Genomic DNA, 20,739 nt, shown 5'->3' with positions numbered 1-20,739 from the left:
TTTTTACATCTAAGCAGAGGCAGAATATAAGTTCATATATCATAACTAACATACCCAGACTAACTTTATCAGAAAGCTTCACCTCATCAAAATATATCAATAGATAAGTTATCCATCCTGTCCCCATTTCAGACTACTTGTAATCTCTTCACCTTCTTAACCTTTTCTCCCAATAAATGAAAATTAATCTCTTCGATCAAAATCTGCACCGGAACACCAGTTCTAACACCCCTGATACTTCTATTTTCATTAGGCAACATGTATACTTTTGTTTAAACCGAATTAAGTCTTCAAATGAAATGCCTTCTCACAGTTTCTTATCCTAACGATTAGCAAAGCACCTCCTTTAAGGTTTGAACACAATCTATATTCCCAAAAGCAGTTTTCAACTCTGTGGCTAATTTCAAACGAGAAAACGTGAAGATGCTGGAAATCCAAGCAATACACAAGAAACGCTGGATGAACTCAGGACTGATCAATTGTCTCCGCCCGACGTGTTGACTGAACTGGCTGGCCTGTTGAGTTTCTCCAGCATTTTTTTTTTTTGTTTTGGTGTTGCTGTACTTGATTTCACGGGATTGATAGAAGGCTGTTCTTGGTCAAATTTAAACAATACCTTGAAATCGTTTTCTTTTTTTTTTTACAAAATATCCATCCCTACCGTTCCATCACTGAAATCATTTCAAAATTACGTTACATTTTCCGTTTTCCAGATCTAGATTCAACTGCATTCCAACTCCTCTGCCACTCACCCGAACCCTTCATTTCGGGTTCCTTTTCCAGACAGGATTTCCCCCTCCCTCCTGAACCTACATTATCAAATCAAGTCACTTCTTATTGTCATATCGACCGCAACTGCTAATACAGTTCACAGTAAAAATGAGACAACGTTATTCAGGACCATGGTGCTACATGAAACAGTACAAAAAAACTACACTGAACTACGTAAAACAGCACAAAAACTACACTAGACTACAGACCTACACAGGACTGCATAAAGTGTACAAAACAGTGTAGACATTACAATAAACAATAAACAAGACAATAGGTACTGTAGAGTGCAGTAGGTTGCTGTCAGTCCAGACTCTGGGTATTGAGGAGTCTGATGGCTTGGGGGAAGAAACTTTTACGTAGTCTGCTCGTGAGAGCCCAAATGCTTTCGTGCCTTTTTCCAGATGGCAGGAGGGAGAAAAGTTTTTATGAGGGGTGCGTGGGGTCCATCATAATGCTGTTTACTTTGCGGATGCAGCGCGTGTTGGAAATGTCTGTAATAGCGGGAAGACCGACGCTAATGATCTTCTCAGCTGATCTCACTATCCGCTGCAGGATCTTGTAATCCGGGATGGTGCAATTTCCAAACCAGGCAGTGATACAGCTGCACAGGATGATCTCAATAAAACCTCTGTTGAATGTGGTGAGAATGGGGGGCTGGGAGATGGACTTTTCTCAGCCTTTGAAGAAAGTAGAGATGCCGCTGGGCTTTCTTTGCTATGGAGCTGGTGGTGAAGGATCAGGTGAGATTCTCCGCCAGGTTAGCACCAAGAAATGTGGTGCTCTTAACGAGCTCTACCAAGGAATCGTCTATGTTCAGCGGAGAGTGGTCGCTCCGTGTTCTCCTGAAGTCAACAACCATCTCTTTTGTTTTGTTCACATTCAGAGGCAGGTTGTTGGCTCTGCACCAGTCCGTTAACCGCTGCACCTCCTCTCTGTATGCTGACTCATCGTTCTTGCTGATGAGACCCACCACAGTCGTGTCATCGGCCAACTTGATGATGATATTTCCCATTACCCCCACACATTCACTGCCTGCGCCACCAACCGCTACTGCTCCTGAGCCAGTAAGAAACTCGAATCCTCCGCATGTGTTCTGCCGTCAATCAGATCTATGGGCGGAGCAACGCAGCGGGTGCGCACGTGTTGCAATGACGTCACAAAATGTACGCATACCTTCCGCGGTCCACGTTCAGAAGCGTCTGTTTGGAGGATCCAGTCCTGCGGGAGAGGCAGGGCGGCTTGAAACCCGTCCACATGGTATGGTTCTTTCCAAAGTGTCTCAGCTGTACCTTTGCCTGTCTTCTCCACACAGTCACAAAGCCAAACTGAGAGAATCGGCATGAGTGTTGGGAAAGAGCAAGAATTTACATCACACAACAGCCCCGGTCTAATGTGTTCGGAGTGACGTATACGGGCACCGGATGTTCGCCGAACGCTTTGAGATACAGACGTGTTCAGGGAATACCTGGGAAAAAAGACCGCTGAACACAACGTTCTTTGATTTCGGGAAACTCTCCCGTTCCGGGTCATTCGCATACTCGAATGTCCCACTTTCTAAATGAGGTTTAATGTGGATAAATGTGAGGTTATCCACTTTGGTGTCAAGAACAGGAAGGCAGATTACTATCGGAATGGTGTCAAGTTAGGAAAAGGGGAAGTACAACGAGATCTAGGTGTCCTTGTTCATCAGTCACTGAAAGTAAGCATGCAGGTACAGCAGGCAGTGAAGAAAGCTAATGGCATGCTGGCCTTCATAACAAGGGCAATTGAGTATAAGAGCAAAGAGGTCCTTCTGCAGTTGTACAGGGCTCTGGTGAGACCACACCTGGAATATTGTGTACCGTTTTGGTCTCCAAATTTGAGGAAGGACATTCTAGCTATTGAGGGAGTGAAGCGTAGGTTCACGAGGCTATTCCCGGGATGGAGGGACTGTCGTATATTGAAAGATTGGAGCGACTGGGGTTGTATACACTGGCATTTAGAAGGATGGGAGGGGACCTGACTGAAACATAGAAAATAGAAAACATAGAAGATTATTAAGGGATTGGACACACTAGAGACAGGAAACATTATCCGATGTTGGGGGAGTCCAGAACCAGAGGACACAATTTATGAATAAGGGGTAGACAATTTAGAAAGGAGTTGAGAAACAAACCTTTTCACACAGAGGGTTGTGGTTCTGTGAAGGTTCTGACTCAGAAGGCAGTGGAGGCCAATTCTCTAGAATATTTCACATAAGGGTTCGATAGAGCTCTTCAGGATAGCAGAGTGAAGGGACATGGAGAGAAGGCAGGAAAAAAGTACTGATTGTGGATGATCAGCCATGATCACAGTGCATGGTGGTTCTAGCTGGAAGGGCTGAATGGCCTACTCCTGCAACTATTGTCTATTGTCTAACACTTCAATCCCGTTTGTTTGGTTGAACACTTCTCTTGAATTTCCAGTTTTTATTTGAAGCAGGAAAACGGTCTCCCCGCCGGAGATTCGAACCATCTGTCTCCCACGTTACAGGCGGACATACTGACCACTGAACTAAAGAGGAATAAACACGAGTGTGGAATCTGTCTCATGGATGTCAGGGTTAGTAGAGTTCATATTAGAGTCACTCTGATGTTTGTTTGTTGAGAGTAGAGCTGCCGCTTTTTACCCATCCCCTTCTCACTGCGTATCAGTGGTGTATCAGGATTCTTTAGCGATTCAGTCACTTACTGTGTTCAAGAACTGGCCAAAGGAAGTGATCACATTAGCGTCTAACTGATCGGATATTTATAATCAGGATTTATTTCTCATTTACTGATCCGCGAAGCAGGAAAGCATTCGAATCTCTCGGGTCGCTTCTCCCTTCAGTCGGATCCCAGGTGCTGTGTTTCTCCGGTCTGTCGGAACGTCGCGACATCCACTGGTCGGAATAGGAACTGCAACAGAGTGAGGAACGATCCTTCAGAAAACAGCTCAGACACTGAGATCGAGTTACAGAATCTTATAGCACCACAGACCATTCTGTAACCAAGTCTGGTTTGCATCATGCGGAGATGGTGGTATAGTGGTGAGCATAGCTGCTTCCCAAGCAGTTGACCCGGGTTCGATTCCTGGCCATTGCAGGGTGTACACTTTTATACTAAAACATAACCTCTAACCGGGCATTATGAACGCAGAACTCTAATTCATGGGCAATTTGTTGTGAGTGAAATTCACTCTAACGGCTCAGATGGATTCCTCATGTACGATAGTGGTGGTCCCTCTTGTAGGATGATCGAGGACCCCTAATTAAAAGAAAAACACAGCATTAGACCACGGAGGTCTGTTAGATTCCTGACCAAAGACACAACGCGCCTCAGAAATTCTCTCTTTCCTCACTTCCATCGGGCAGAAGGTACACAAGCCTGAAAGCACGTATCACAGTCTCACGGATAGTTTCAGTCCCACTGTTTTGTCTATTGAATGGTGTCCCGTAGGATAGGATGGACGCTTAACCTCACTAACTACTGCGTTATGGAACTGCACATTATTATTTACCTGCACCGTGCTTTCTCTGTCGCTGTTACACTTTATTCTGCATTTTGTTATTGTTTCACCTTGTTCTCTCCCAATACACTGTGTAATGATTAAATCTCTATGAACAGTGAGAATGAGAAGCGTTTCACTGTATTTCGGTTTATGTGACTGAAACACGTAGAACAGATTCAATTCCCACTGAGCCCGTTGCGGTAGCAGTAGGGAGCGCCGGCCTCCGGACAGCGCAGTTTCCCAGCTGGTAATGAAACGCAGCAGGAAATAAGAGCTGAGATCTCAGAGGGGGAGCAGTGAGAGAGGGTTTCAATGAACTCCTGTCGAAGGGAAGTTTCAATTCTCTTCAGATTATGCATCCCCTATTGACATCAATGGATCTGTGATTGAAAGGGTGAAAGTTGCTCGGTATACACATCAGCGAGGATCTCACGTGGTCCCTACACACCGGCGGTGTGGTTAAAAATAAACACAACAGTACCTCTTTCACTTCAGACTGTTGAAGAAGTTTGGTATGGGTCCCGAAATCCTCATGACATTCTGCAAGGGTAGAATTGACAGCATCCTGACTGACTGCATCACTGCCTGGTATGGGAACTGTACTTCCCTCAATCGCAGGACTCTGCAGAGAGTGGTGCGGACAGCCTAGCCCATCTGTAGATGTGAACTTCCCACTATTCAGGTGTGTACAAAGGACCCGAAGGATAGTTGGGGACCCCAGTCACCCCAATCTCGAAACGTTCCAGCTGCTACCATCCGGGAAACAGTACCGCAGCATTAAACCCAGGACCAACAGGCTCCGGGACAGTTTCTTCCACCTGTCGGACGGACTGATTAATTCACGCTGATACAATCGTATTCCTACGTTATATTGACAGTCCTGTTGTACATACTATTTATTACAAATTACTATAAATTGTACATTGCACATTTAGACGGAGACGTAACGTAAAGAATTTTACTCCTCGTGTATGTGAAGGACGTAATTAATAAAATCAATTCAATTCCATGAATGGTAGAGACTTCACAGTGCCGAAGTCGAATCACAAACGGGAAAATGTGCAGATGATGGAAATCCAAGCAACACACACAAAATACTAGAGGAACTCAGCAGGCCAGGCTGCTTCATGATGCTGAAGAAGGGTTTCAGCCTGAAACATCGACCGTATACATTATTCCATAGATGCTGCAGCACATTTTCTCTTGTATGAGAAAGAGATTTAAAAGAAACTGTTGATCACTGGCTTGAAGCACCAGCCTTTCGGTTAACAGCCGAACGCGCTCACCGATTGCGCCACAGAGACGAGAATTCAAAGAAGTACGAATAAATGGCACAATTCAATTGAAATGCGGTTTCTTTCTACAGGTGCATAATATGACACATTTGAGTTTTAAAACACGAAGGTGCATAAACGCTGTCGCCAACAGAAAATATAGCAGAGGATGGTTTCGATCCATCGACCTCTGGGTTATGGGCCCAGCACGCTTCTGCTGCGCCACTTTGCTGGGGAAAATACAAAGAATTGTTGTGTGTGAATGTTGTGCAATGCTTTGTGTGTCTGTGTGTGTTTATCTCTGGGTCTGTATATGTCTGGGTCCTTTCCCTCGTTTCCCCGTATTCATACCCACTTTCTAAACTTTCTTTCGCTCGTTCCCTGTTTCTCCTCTTTCTCTTTTTCTCCACCTTTCTTTCTTTCTTCCCTGCTTTCTGGTCCACCCAGTTATTATCTCTATGCCGTTTAGTCTCTATCCTTTCTTCCATCTCGTTCCCGCTATTTCGCCAGTGACTGTATTTTACATTATTTAATTTTTCAAACAGACAATTCATCCCACTTGTGAGGCTTTGAAAAAAATAGCGACATTTTCACCCACAACGCGGATTCAATTCCGAGGTGACATTAACTTCCTAATCCTGTCCTGATGATTGAATGACTGTCGGAGTCCCTTCAGTGTTGAACCAGCAGTTCAAGTTGTGAAGCGGAACTCGCGACATTAATGCACTAGAAGTACTGACTTCAAATGCAGCAAATCCTCCACCGGCATTAAATGTTGGTATCATGTTCAGATCATCACGGCCGGACCAGTTAGTGACAGATAGGGAGGTGGGAACTATCGCTGATGCCCTGGAACGAGGGGCGGTTTTTCCATTTCTCCACCGAAGCTTCGTAACTGATACAGTAAGGGTTGGGTTTTAACTCCCCCACGTGGGACGGTGTAAAGACACGCTGGCAGCTGATTATCACCTATCACCTGGCTTCTCCCTCTCTTCTCCCACTTTTCAATCCTACTCCTCATTTGTTTACTCCAGTCCTCCTGAAGGGTCTCGGCCCAAAGCGTCGACTGTACTCTTTTCCATAAATGCTGCCTGACCTGCTGAGTTCCTCCAGCAATTTGCGTGTGTTAATCCGTGTGTTCTGTCTCACTTGCCAAACCCGTGAATCTGCTTGCTCATAACATCTTCCCAAATCTTTTGTAAAGTAGATATTCGGAGAAATGTTCTTATATTGCAAAAATAAAATTATGTTTGATTAATTCAACAAAAGCTGTTAATAGATACCAAAACGTACGACAGAAAATTGAATTTAAAGGCCTTTTTGATTAAGGAAATGGACTCTTTCACTCCCAGAGGCAGACTCTTGATATGAGTTGTTTCTTTGGTCTGGGAATGAGTTCCCAAACATTAAATTGATGTTATATCTGTTCGTGAATCTCTCTCTCTCTCTCTCTCTCTCTCTCTCACACACACACACACACACACTCACTCACACAAACACCGATACACACACTCGCACACGCATGTAAACAAACAGATACACGCATACGCACACGCACGTAAACAAACAGATACACATACACATACACACGCACAAACACACACACACACAAACTAAGTTAAATACTGAAAGCGCAGTGGCTGGCAAACTAACGGAGTAAATGTGACAACTCAGTGGAGATATTGAACACGAACAGGCCTGGAAATATCTCAAAGGAATTATGTTAATATTAGTTGTATGTGGATATTAATAAATACGCGATGGTCATAACCTCCTGACAACGTGTTATGCCTTTGGAGAGACGGCGCTCCTGTGAAGACACCAACGGACAAAGCTCTAGAAACATTTCGAGGTAGTTAAACTATCACTGAAGTGGAGTTATAGGAGTGAGTTGCAAACTCAGCACAAGAAATGAAAGAAGTGAGAAGGGAATCTATGTGAAACGCTGAGTGAGAGCACAGTGCGGATGTTGAGGGATGAAGGAGAATCAGCGAGGGAAGGATGAGGGAGTAACTTTAAGTTCCTCAGTGTTATCATTTCAGATTATCAATCCTTGGCCCGGCACATACGTTTCATTACAGAAAAGGCTCGGCAGCGCCTCTACACGCCATCTAAAATGTTGACAGATTTCCATAGGTGTGCGGTGGAGAGCATATTGACTGGTGGCATGAGGACCTGGCATGGGACCACCAATGCCCTTGTACGGAAAAGCTCACAAACAGTAATGGATAGAGCCCAGTCCAGCACAGGTAAAGCCCTCCCCACCGCTGAGCTCAACTACACGGAATGTGGGATCCCGGCCATCCAGGTCATACTCTCTTCTCGCTGCTGGCATCAGGAAGGAGGTAACCCACCAACAGGTCCATTACCCCTCAACCATCAGATTATTGAAGAAGAATGGACAACTTCATTTACCCATCACTGAACTGTACTCACAGCCCAGAGACTCACTTTCAAGACTCATTAATTCATGTTTTCGACATTTATTGATTAACTATTATTAATATTTGTGTAGTTTATGGTTTTGTTCACCTTTGTAGTTTGCTGCCTGCGCTGAGTGTGGTATTTCATTGATTCGCTTTTGTTTCGTTCTATTTACTATTGACGCTCCTATGGTGACCTGTATATAATTCGGGAATACATTTAGTTTAATCTTGCAACTTTGAACTTTCGGGAGAGGAATCTATTGGGTGAGACACGGATGCTGTTTCACACTGTTAGCGACGAGGTGGAAAGATTGGTGGAGCCCAGCAGCTTTATTCTCTGGGACAGCATTGCGGCAGAGGATTGCACCGAACGGAGCGCCTTATCTCCGGACATTGAAGATAGGAAGGGGAGTGGGCGACACAGGTCTTCCAGTTGTTTCATTTGAATGGTCATCTCTGCATTGGAATCACCAGACCACTGTTCCAGCATTTCATATGAACGTGCTGTTGTGACTGTAATCTATATTCTCATCCAGGAGGAACCAGTCTCATCACATCCCATTTGTTAAGACCTCTCAGGATTTTACATCTATTCTGTAACAAGTTCTTACTGCTCTATATTCCAAAAGATACAATCCTTATATCTCGAGCTCGGTTCAGAACACAAGTTGCACACCACAGGTATTCATTTAATTTTAAGAAATAATGTTTACTCATTTCCCCCGATTAACACCAGCCCTTTAAATGCCCGTACACTAAATGGTATTCCAGATGTTGTGTCTCTAAATAATTGAAAAAACAATTTCTCTACTGATGGATTCGGGTCTCCTCGCTATAAACCTTGCTTGCTTAACCAAAGTTTTGGAACATGGTGTGTGGTTGCCAGCAAGCATTTTGGAATTGACGTCCTCGCTCAGCTGAATCACGTTGACTGTCAGAGGGCGACAAAACCTTAGCATTTCGATAAAATGGTCCCTTCTATTTTAAACTACTATATTGATTAACGTTACGTCCCATATCACTGAACTTTACACACTCACTAATATTTTGATATCTTTCTTTTTATGTAGTTTTAGAATCGGTGTGAAACTGGAAGATGTATAGTCAGACAGTGAAGTGGGGATGTGGAACAGATTGACAGAGCAGCCGATGTACTGTGGGGAGAAGAGGCATTGTTTGCAGTCCAGAGCTTCTGCATACTGATCCATAGTAACCATCTGTAATCAATCCCCATCTTTCCTCGTGTAGGTTCTTATAAATTCAGGGTGTTCATTGGAAATTCTATCGGTTGAGTGACTCTGGTCACTCTTAACATTCGACTGATCATCTGCCACCAACATGGACTGAACTCCTTTCCTATTGAGCCGTACGTCTCCAGAACTCCTAATCTTGGCGCTCCGTGAGTGTGTGAAGAAATGAGATTATTCCAGAGAGTATCGGCCCACCGTGTTTAAGGTCTCCTCAACGGACAAGCCTAGTGACCACTTGCCGCGTTCCCTCGTTCACTAAAGATATCATTCCTTAAGCACGGGCCCTACCTGCAGGCAGGAGAACGGGGTCGTTTGGATCTTCCTTTCTCAGAGGCAATAGAGGGGAAATATATTAACGAGAGAGGATTCAAATTCATCGCACATTTATTATCAAAGAAGGTATAAATTATACACCTTGAGATTTGTCTGCTCATAAGCAGCCACAAGGCAAGAAACTCGAATAATCCAATTTTAAACAGACCAAAAGCCAATACGCAGAGAAAGAGGGAGAAAGAAACACACATCGTGCAAACAAGAGAAGCAAGCTAACAGCATCCCGAACCAGACTGGATAACAGATCCGCTCCCGGAGCATCTGGAGTCGGCCTAAAGACTCGGTCCCAGGTTTTCACACCCACGAGGCAGAAAAGTACAACAGCGGGATCAGCCGCGATCTATTTCATTGTGTTATTTATCAATTACATCAACCGGCTGAGAAGTTAACGAGACCTCGGGATTGATTGAATTAAATCACTTTGGTGTGAGTGAAAGCATCGTAAGCTGCAAAATATCGACAGGAGGAAATAGTGTCCTTTGGCTCATTTCGGCTCTATGTTGTTCGACCCATTGATGTTTGTCCTGAAGAACAGCCCAGAGACAAAGAGAGGGAACGCAGAAGAGACACAATGGAAGATAAACAGAATGTGTGACAGCAGGACTACTGAAGTCGTCTTGATAGATAATGCAAAACACATTCATTGCTGACATGCCTGGAACGGGGTCTCCGAATGGGTCGCAGCACAGAGATAAGGACAGGATGGGGCAGGGGGTAGGGAACACGGAAAGAAAACAGAGAGACACAGGCAGAGAGATAGGCGCGAAATAAATCAACGAAGAGCAGTTATTAAGGGAAACGATGTGATGTCAGCAGAACCCCGATAAGCAAAAATAAAGGTAAGGAATTGGAAGCGTCCACAACGGAGCAGCTCAGCACCACGTTCAGCCAATAGCAGAGTGGCGCAGCGCGAGTGTGCTGGGCGCATGGTCATCTATTCGGACGAAACCATCTATGACTTGTCTAATTTACCGCGGATTCGAGAATCGAAACTTCTGTGCACTCTGTAAATTAACTGAAGCGTTGAATGCAGGGGATATTCATAAGGATTTTGCCTGAGATGGGGAGTTCCGGTATAAACTGAGACTGGATAGAGTGCGGTTGTATCCATGGGGTGCTGGAGGTGACGGAGGTCTTTGAAGGTCATATCAGATTAGCGGGGGCCTATCAGAATACTAGTAAACTGCCCTAACGTGTGTACACCTAGACAGCATCAGATGAGGAACTTCATGAAGATGGTGTCTGGAAACTGGAACCCATGTCTGAGTGGCTGGTGGAAGCATGTACACTCACAACATTAGAGAATTGTCTGGGCGAGCACCTCAACCATCAAGGCACTGAAGGCAATAGCTCGTAAGTGATTTTTTTTTTTTCTGGTGAGATTGGTTCTTGATTGTCAGCATGCACGTGGCGGGCCGAAACGCCTGTTTCAAGGTGGCATGAGTCTGTGATTCTATCTTACATTTGTTAACCACAATAAAATGGTGTAATTTAATCGTGTACTGGAGAAAGGGTGTGGCGAGGGATCCCACAGGGATAGCTATATTGAGTGGTGAGTAGACTGACACAGTCAGGGTCAACACATCATCCGGCATGTTTTGATGTGTCCTAGTTTGTTATGGGATTCTGGGTTAGACTGAGAGCAGGGCGCTGCACTGGTTGGTTGATGGAGAAAATGTGAAAGATAGGAAATCCATCTTTGATCGACTGGCCAGCCCAGGGTGAGTAATAATTTTATACTCAATCATGGATATAGCTATTTTCGGGGTTAGACCAGCCGGCCGAAAGGAGTCTGCGCATATCCGGTTCTATGAATAGTGTTTTTTTTTTTCTGATAGTTTCAATGAAGGATGAAAATTCTGCTAACTGCGATCGTTGGAAATCACTTTGCGTCAATTTTCTGGAAGAGCGCTATGTTCACCATTATATCACCATTGTGCCATCATTCTGCAGGAAGCTTGGGTCCTGAATCGTCTCCAGGGGTGCATGACTGTGACTCGAGCTGCTTCCTGAGTCTGGTCACTCTGATTCCAGACTGTGCTGCAGTTCCCGTTATGTCCAGTTGATGGCGACATCTTTCTACAGACCGGAGATAGAAAACTCCCAGTAATTGGAACGGAATCGGACTGAAGTGAGAATGATCCCTTCAAAATTCGAAGAGCTACACATCGTTTCCTCCATGTCGCATTTATTTTGAACAAGACGGAGTTGAGTTCGAACGAGAGTACTTCCTTTCGCTAATCCTTGAACGCAATAGGTGACTGAATCGCTGGTGGAAACTGAGAAACCTCTGTGGGAAGGACACTGACTCCAAAATTGCACTCAACAAACAAGGTAATTCTATCCACCGTCTTGTGATTTTATATGTGCTTGAAATGACATATCCACAGCAATTCCTCGTTAGTGTAGTGGTTAGTATCCCCGCCTGTCACGCGGGAGACCGGGGTTCAATTCCCCGACGGGGAGATGCTGATTTTACTGCTCAAAACACAAAGAAAAGTGAACAAATAATTTGGCATTGAAGTGATCAGTTCAGCGCTCATTGGGAAGGTGGAATCTCTTGCTGCTGTGAGCTCGGAATGGTAGAATTTTCCAAGAAGAAGGACACGTTGTGTTCAGACTGTTTCTTCGAATCTCCCTGGGAGAATCTGTATCTCGCAGCGTTCGTTGTTACACTCAGCGGCTGAGTTCATCACTCCGAGCACACTAAACCGTGCCTTTAGTTGTCAGCATCAACTCCCGCATTTTCGCACCACTTTAGCAAAGTCGCTAACCAACATTAACTGTCATTTGCATCCTCAGCTTGTTTTCCTGCGCAAAATGACTCCAGTCTCCTACTGTGCAAAGGGAAATCAGACTTTACAAAGACCTTTCTTGCCGAGCTTGACTGCACGTTATCTATGAACTTTCCCTGCCAAAGCGCTACGTTAATTTGACTTGCTGTAGCAAATCCCACTTCCCTTTCGTTCTGTAAAGGACAACATGGATTGTGGGTGCAGTTGAATTGTCCAGAGAATTCAGGTCTCCTCAGTGATCCTGAAGAGGAGGATGCTGAACAACAATGTAGGCAGCCGTTCTTTGGGCCATCACGCCGCAGAGTGCTCTCAGGCAAGAAATTAAAACAAGGTTTAATATCAGCAGCTGGAGTTGCACAAACTTCCTAGCAGGGATTGAAGTCAATTATAGGTTCCAAAGGTGATAATAGAGTCGTATATAACTCCGGACCAAACTTCTTACCCTTAACAGCGTCTAACGGGATCCACACGGCTGAAGTTGGTGCTGTTCTCAGATATATCAAGGATGTTTGTCCATTATTCCAGGCCAATGATGGCACAGCTCTCTTCACTCTCAGCCAACAGAACGTTTAATGCTGCTCAGTTTTGAGAGGCAACTTTGCAGCTTGCTGCCATTTTGTGATAATGTCATTGGTGTTCAGACTTATATCTGCACTGTGGCTGTGTCGTTAGCCAATTACCGCAACACTGGGGCCATACAGATGATCTCACGAGCCAGTCTGGTGGGTCCCCAGAACAGGAACACTACAGTCCAGTAACGCTGCTCAGTCTCCTTCAGCCTTCAACGCTGGCAGATGGTATGTATTTGCTACTACCTTCGCCAAATTGTAATAACCGCTTGACGGCGTTTGTTCAGACCAGAGACACCATTTAAATCGAAAGAGGATACCCCGGGACAATAAATACAGTCGGCTTGCCAGCCGATTCTGTAAGTGCCATTTAAAGAAGTTGTGATATCACTGGTGACATCGGTATTGTTACCTAAATCTGATTCCATCGCCCCGTAGTTGCAGTAACAGACTTCACCCTCATCCTCATGAAGCAGCTTCAGAGCTCAGGGTTCATACAGTCCATTATAAGAAATTTAATGCCATCGTTCAAAGCAGTTCCATTGGCAAGTGTGATTTTTCTGGGCAGTTCAGCCCAATGCTCCCTTCACAGCTCTAACGTTGTTACCACAGTGAAAAACAGAATCAAACTTTCCCGAACCTCGTCACCTCCATTTGGCCTTCGGCCCGGCGCTGACATCGATGGAAGCTTGTGATCTCCTCGCTGTCAGCGAAGGATCCGCTACCTTGCGATGGTTCTGCCACCTCGAATTGTCTTCAATTCCAAAGGGCAGTTACAGACTATTACTTGTCATAATCAACCCACACAAATTGCTGGAAGAACTCAGCAGGCCAGACCGCATATATAGAAGAAGAACTTTTTTTTTTCATAGATGCTGCCTGGCCTGCGGAGTTCCTCCAGCATTTTGTGTTTGTTGCTCGAATTTCTAGCATCTGCAGATTTTCTCTTGTTTGCCAATTGCGATAATCGTTTGACAGAAAAAGTGTGATGAACAAAGCAGCAATGAACCTCATGATACCGACCACCACCCCATTTCAGTGAAGCCTTCTCTTTTGTACAGCTCACTCTTGCACCACACGAAGTCCCGGAGAACCGGTAAATGTAAGCAGACATTTTCCATGCTGTGCTCGTTGACTTCATTAACTTTGTCTCCAACTTTCACCCTGCCCTCAAATTTACCTAGGCCATTTCCGACACCACACTCTCTTTCTTCATCTTTCTGTCTCTATGTCTGAAGACAGCTTATGTACTGATGCCTATTATAAGCCTACAGACTCTCATAGCTACCTGGACAATTCCTCTGCCCAACCTGTCTCTTGCAAACATGCCATCCCCTTCTCGCAATTCCTCCGTCTCCGCCGCATCTGCTTTCAGGATGAGGCTTTTCACTCCCGGACAAATGAAATGTCTTCCTTTTTCAAAGAAAGGGGCTTCCCTTCCTCCACCATCAACTCTGCTTTCAAAAGCATCTCTCCCATTTCACACACATCTGCTCTCACCCCATCCTCCTGCCACCGCACTAGGGATAGGGTTCCCCTTGTCCTCACCTACAGCCCCACCAGCATCCGGGTCCAACACATAATTCTCCGTAACTTCCGCCACCTCCAACGGGCTCCCACCACCAAGCACATCTTTCCCATCCCCCACCCCCATTTCTGCTTTCCGCAGGGATCGCTCCCTCCGCGACTCCTTTGTCCATTCGTGCCCCCAATCGCTTCCCACCGATTTCCCTCCCGGCACTTATCATTGTAAGCGGAACAAGTGTTACACCTGCCCTTACGCTTCCTCCCTCACCACCATTCAGGGTCCCAGACAGTCGTTCCAGGTGAGGCAACACTTCACCTGTGAGTCGGCTGGGGTGATATACTGCGTCCGGTGCTCCTGCTGTGGCCTTCTATATATTGGCGAGACCTGACGCAGACTGGGAGACCGTTTCGCCGAACACATACGCTCTGTCCCCCAGAGAAAGCAGAACCTGCCAGTGGCCACACATTTTAATTCCACGTCCCATTCCCATTCCCATTCGGATATGTCAATCCACGGCCTCCTCTACTCTCACGGTGAAGCCACACCCATGAACGGGAAACAACATCTTATTTACCGTCTGTGTAGCCTCCAGCCTGATGGCATGAACATTGATTTCTCTAACTTCCGTTAGAAAGCACAGAAACCATAGAAACATTACAGCACAGAAACAGGCCTTTTGGTCCTTCTTGGCAGTGCCGAACCATCTTTCTGCCCAGTCCCATTGACCTGCACCTGGACCATATCCCTCCATACACCTCCCATCCATGTACCTGTCCAAGATTTTCATATATGTTTTCATATATGTTCTGCCACTTTATCTGACAGAACATTCCACACTCCCACCACTCTGTGTGTGAAGAAGCCCCCCCCCCAATGTTCCCTTTAAACTTTTCCCCCTTCAACCTTAAACCGTGTCCTCTTTTTTTTTCTCTCCCTTAGACTCAGTGGGAAAAGCCTGCTTGCATTCACTCTATCTATACCTATTATAATTTTATATACCTCTATCAAATCTCCCCTCATTCTTCTACGCTCCAGGGAATAAAGTCCTAACCTATTCAACCTTTCTCTGTAACTCAGTTTCTCAAGTCACGGCAACATCCTTGTAAGCCTTCTCTACATCTTTCAACCTGATTAATATCCTTCCTGTAATTAGGTGACCACAACTGCACACAATACTCCAAATTTGGCCTCACCAATGTCTTATATAATCTTATCATAGCATACCAACTCCTCTACTCAATACTTTGATTTATAAAGGCCAACATACCAAAAGCTCTCTTTATGACCCTATCTACCCGTGATGCCACTTTTACGGAATTGACTGGTATGTGGTCGCTTCGACAGTCTGCTCCAGGGTAGCTTGTAGATTGAGTTATCGAGTTTTTGAATCTGTTATTGATTGTTATGTAGTCGATTTGAATTTTATTGTTCCTATCTGGGCTTCTCCATGTCCATTTCCTTCTTGGATGTCGTTTAAACCAAGTGTTGATGATTATCTGATTGTTTGTTTTACACCATGGTATAAGTTTTTCACCTGTTTCATTTCTTTCTCCCAATGCCTGGTCTACAGCAATAAGGTCTTCTCTTCTATCACCAACTTTTGTATTGAAGTAGCCCATGACTATGATGGATTCTTGTGATTTGCATTTTTCTAGTGCTTTGTCTAGGGAGTGGTAGAAGAAATCAATTTCTTCCTCTGAGCTTGCCATTGTGGGTGTAAATACTTGGATGTTAGAGATGTTGTTATGTTGTCCTTTTAGTTTGATTAGCATCATTCTGTCGAGATATACCAGCATCCTGACAGGCTCTTGGATGTGTCTTTGTCTAAGACGATTGAAAGACCCTTTTCATGTTTATCTCCACCAGAGTATATCATCCTGACATAGGTGTTTGTGTTTTGCAGGTGGTCTAAAGCCGTGTGGAGAGCCATTGAGATTGCATCTGCCCTTGGCCTATTCTGGCAATAGGCAAGTTGCAATGGGTCCAGGTCCTTGCTGAGACAAGAGTTCAGTTTGGTCATGTGAAACCTCTCAAAACATTTCGTTACCGGAGATGTTAGTTCTACCAAGCAATAATGATGAAGGCTGTTCACATTAATCTTCTTAGGTACTGGTGTAATTGTTGCTGTTTTGAAACAACTGGGAACTTCTGACTGTAACAGTGAGAGGTTGAAAATGTCCTTGAATAGTCACGTGAATTGGTTGGCACAGATTTTCAGAGCCTGAACTGGTACTCCATCGGGATATTTCACGTTGCGAGGGTTCACTGTCTTTAAAGGCAACCTAACATCCGTCTCTGAGACAGAAATCACTGGGTGATCAGATACAGCACGGAACTTCTCCCATCCAAAGCAGGAAGAGAAGAAATTGAGTCATCTGGTAGTGAAGCGTCACTGCCATTCATCCTATTGGGTTTCGCTTTGCAGGAAGTAATGTATTGCAAACCCTGTCTGAGTTATCGCACATCTGATGTCACCTCGGATCTCGTTTGAATTTGTCTCTTCGTGCTTGAAATACCCTCCACAATCATATCTGGTTTTCAGGTACAGGCCTAGGTCGCCTGAGTTGAATGCCACAGATCTAGCATTCTGCAGACGACATGCAGTCCTTAAGTCCTGTATTCTTTGACTGTTTAACTGTTACCTCTGTGGTACAATTTAACTCTTTGCTCTGTTTGTATTTGTACACAACCATTGGCTTGTTCCCAGCATATAGAACAAATTATTGAATAGTACAGCACAGCAACAGACCGTTTGGCCCATAAAATAGTTCCAAATAATATGAAAAGTAAATCAGTAAACCCCGAAAATCTAATCCTTCCGACCAACACAAGGTCCATCTCCCTCCATCCTCCTCATGTCCATGTACCTATATAAACATTCTGTAAAAACCCCAAATGCATTTAGGCCCACCAATCCAGCAGTCTGAGTAAAAAAAAAAACTTACCACCCACATCTCCTTTCAGACTATCCGCTCTCACCTTCAATGTATTGGCCATTTCTACAATGTGATGAACACACTCCATATCTACTCGATCTGCGCCTCGCATAATGTTATAAAGCTCTGTCTCATCTCCCCTCAGCCTCTGCTGCTCCAAAGAAAACAGCCCAAGTTAGTCAGGACACTTCTGTCAGCACACGCCATTTCAACCAGAAAGCATCCTGATAAGCTTCTTCTGCTCCTTCTCCAATGCCTGGAAATCCTTCCTGTACTGCGTCAACCAGAACTATATGCAGTACTGGAGATGTGGCCTAACCGGAGTCTTTTTAATGCTGCAACATCACCTCTTGAACTTTGAGCTCAATAACTCATCTCATTAAAACAAACATTTGATCAGCATCTTAACCGCAGAATTACCTCCGTAGTCACTTTCAAGGAGCTGTAAACTTGGACCTCAAACCGCTCTGCTCAGCATCACTGTTAATGGTCTTCACCCCGCTTAGCGCTTTACTACTTGCATTTGGCCTACCGAGGTGCAATATTTCACATTTATCTGTGTTCAGCTCCACCTGACATTTCACTGTCCTTATCTGCGAGTGATCTACATTGCACTGTGTTCTTTGCCGGATTTCTTCACTATCCACAACTGAACCACTTTTGGTATCATTAAAAAAAAACTTATTAAACAACCCATCTACATTTTCATCCCGGTCATTTTAATATTTTACACATAACAGGGAGCCCAGCACAGATCCCTGCCGAACACCACGAATTACAGACCTCCAGCTCAAATAAGCCTCTTCAAACACTTTCTTTAATCAAGAGGCACTTTGTTAAATGCCCGAATAAAATCCATGTAGACGACATCATCAGACCTACTTTCATCTACGTCTTTCGTCACCTTGTCAGAAAACTCAATCAAGTTGTGAAGCTGCGACCTTCCCAACAGGAAGACACGATGGCTCTTCCTAATTAAGCCTTGGCTTCCAAAAGCTCATATATACAATCTGGAAGAAGGTTCCCCAGAAATTTTTGTACAACTGACGTGTGACCTGCCGGTCTACAGTTCTCTGGATTTTCCCTTGTTCCCTTCTTACATACAGGTTTAACATTCGTCACTCATCCATCCTCTGGGTACTCGCCTGTACCTAGGAAAGATATGAAGCTGCTAGTCAAGGCACTCTCGCCTCTTGCTTCATTCAAAAACTTGACGTAAACCCCATCAGGCCCCAGGATGTCTTTAACCTTAATACGCATTAGGAGACCCAATACTTCCGCCTCCTTAATCTCAAAACTTCATGACATATTATATTTGCAGCACTGTCTCCTTGTCCACATCTTTTCCCCTTGGTAAACACTGAAGCAAAGGACTTATCATGTATTTCACTCATATTCTCCATATCCAAGCAACTGTTCCCCTCTTTATCCTTGAGGGGTCCTACCCTCTTCCCATTTATACTCTTTTCCTGATATATGCATACAGCGCCTTGGGATTCACCTTAATTCTACTTGCCAAGGACTCTTCATGGCCCCTCTTGGCTTTCGTAAATTCCTTTTTTCAGTTCTTTTCTTGATTCTGTATGATCTTCAACTTCTTCAGTTGTCCCCAACTTCCAAAACTTTACTTAAATTTCCTTTTTATTCTTGACTGAATTCTTCAGTTCTGTGGGCATTCAAGTTTCTCTTCTATTTCCTTCTCTGTCCTTCGTTCTAACAGGAAGATACATTTCCTGTACTCTGTGCAATTAATTTTTAAACACTCTCGGCATGTCTGATGTGGATTTACCGGAATAAAAGATATTTCCGATTAACCCTTCTTAGTTCGTGCCTAATGCCCTCCTAATTTGCCCTTCTCCTATTGAAAGATAACCCATCCTTATCTGTCGCTATCTTAAAAGTGAGGGAGTTGTGGTCTCAGTCATCTAGCTGCTCATCCACTAACTGTGCAGTTACCTGAATAGACCCATTACCCAACAGCAGGTAGTAGTACGATCCCGTTCGTTTGATAGCACGCTTCCTGTTCTTCGGTTCTCTTCAAATGAACTCAGTGTCTGAACCCTCCTGTGTGTAGCTGTGAAATCGTCCTCATTTGTAGTCCAACTCACACTTCTTTTACCTTCTCTAGCTTTTCAAAAACTTCAAACACCTTGTAGATTAATCACGCCTCCCTGCCCACTTCTCAACCAAGTCTCTGTAATGGACGCAACATTACAGTCCCATGTACTGATCCCTGTTCCGTGTTCATCAACTTTACCCATAATATTCCTGACATTCAAATACACGGCATTCAAACTATATGTTTCATCTGTTAATTTGATTTTGCCTGTCCATACTTTCACCGATGTCTACCTTCATATCTAAACCTTCACTTAATGACCTGGTGTTCCGATTCCCCGCCCCCTGCAAAACGAGTTTAACCCCCCTCCTCCCGAATAGCATTAGCAAACATCCCGGCCACCATATTTCTTCCCCTCCAGGTCAGATGTAACGGGTCACTCTTCAAAAAGGTCACCCCCTAGCACAGAAAAAGGTTCCAATGATCCAGGCTTGAAACCCTGCCCCCTGCACCATCTCCTCTGTCACCTATTCATTTGTGCTGTCATCCTATACCGACATACACAAGCCCATGGCACCAGGAGTAATCCAGAAATTACTACCTTGGAGTTCCTTCTGCTCATCCTATATCCTAACTCTATACACTCAGTCTGTAGAACCTTTTCCACATGTTTGACAATGACATTGGTGCTAATATGCACCACGACCTCTGGCTGTTCACTCTTCCCCTTCAGAATATCCTGCAGCCGCTCTGGTACATCTGGACCAAGCATCCGGGACGCAACACAGCATCCTGGAATCCCTTAATTATCAAGTCCCCTATCACTCATACACTGCCAGGGTTTCTTCATATTATTTTGAACTTAATGAAATCAATGGAATCAGGTGCAGGCTACAGTTACCAGAAGTGTTTGTGGACTTGGTCTTACTGCCAAATAGAAAGTGACAATGCCGGATTTCTTCCGGAAACCAAAAGCGAGCTGCATGGTGCAGTAGCTGGCCCTGAGATAGCCCTTAGTGTACATGGGAGGCAGGAGGAAATAGGGAATATGAGACAGGGGAGTTACCGTAAATTGGGTTAGGACCATATCCGTGACAGATATGTCCTTCAGAGACCAGGTCCAATTTTGTTCCAGGATGAGGAGCAGCTAGAGCCAGTGCCTGATTCCGGGAGCAACTCTCAGCAATACCAGGACCAGTGGAGTTGTCAAATTGTGGCTGGGTAGGAATATTTCACTGGAAACGTGATTATAATCACAAATTGCGGTAATGCCATTGTGTCCTACCCT

General features: G+C 44.6%; 1 long non-coding RNA gene and 1 other non-coding gene across 2 annotated transcripts in view; one reads left to right on the top strand and one right to left on the bottom strand.

Annotated features, from left to right (window-relative positions):
* The window catches only part of LOC140189110 (uncharacterized), a 592,538-nt gene that overhangs the window by 315,890 nt on the left and 255,909 nt on the right, over positions 1-20,739 (bottom strand). The gene's annotated exons all lie outside the window — the stretch shown is intronic.
* On the top strand, positions 11,959-12,030 carry trnad-guc (transfer RNA aspartic acid (anticodon GUC)). Its single transcript has one exon. It is a non-coding gene; the product is annotated as a tRNA-Asp (tRNA).

This window comes from Mobula birostris, chromosome 28 (genome assembly GCF_030028105.1).
Source record: "Mobula birostris isolate sMobBir1 chromosome 28, sMobBir1.hap1, whole genome shotgun sequence".
Classification (NCBI taxonomy): Eukaryota; Metazoa; Chordata; class Chondrichthyes; order Myliobatiformes; family Myliobatidae; genus Mobula; species Mobula birostris.
This window is presented reverse-complemented; position numbering and strand designations above follow the sequence as displayed.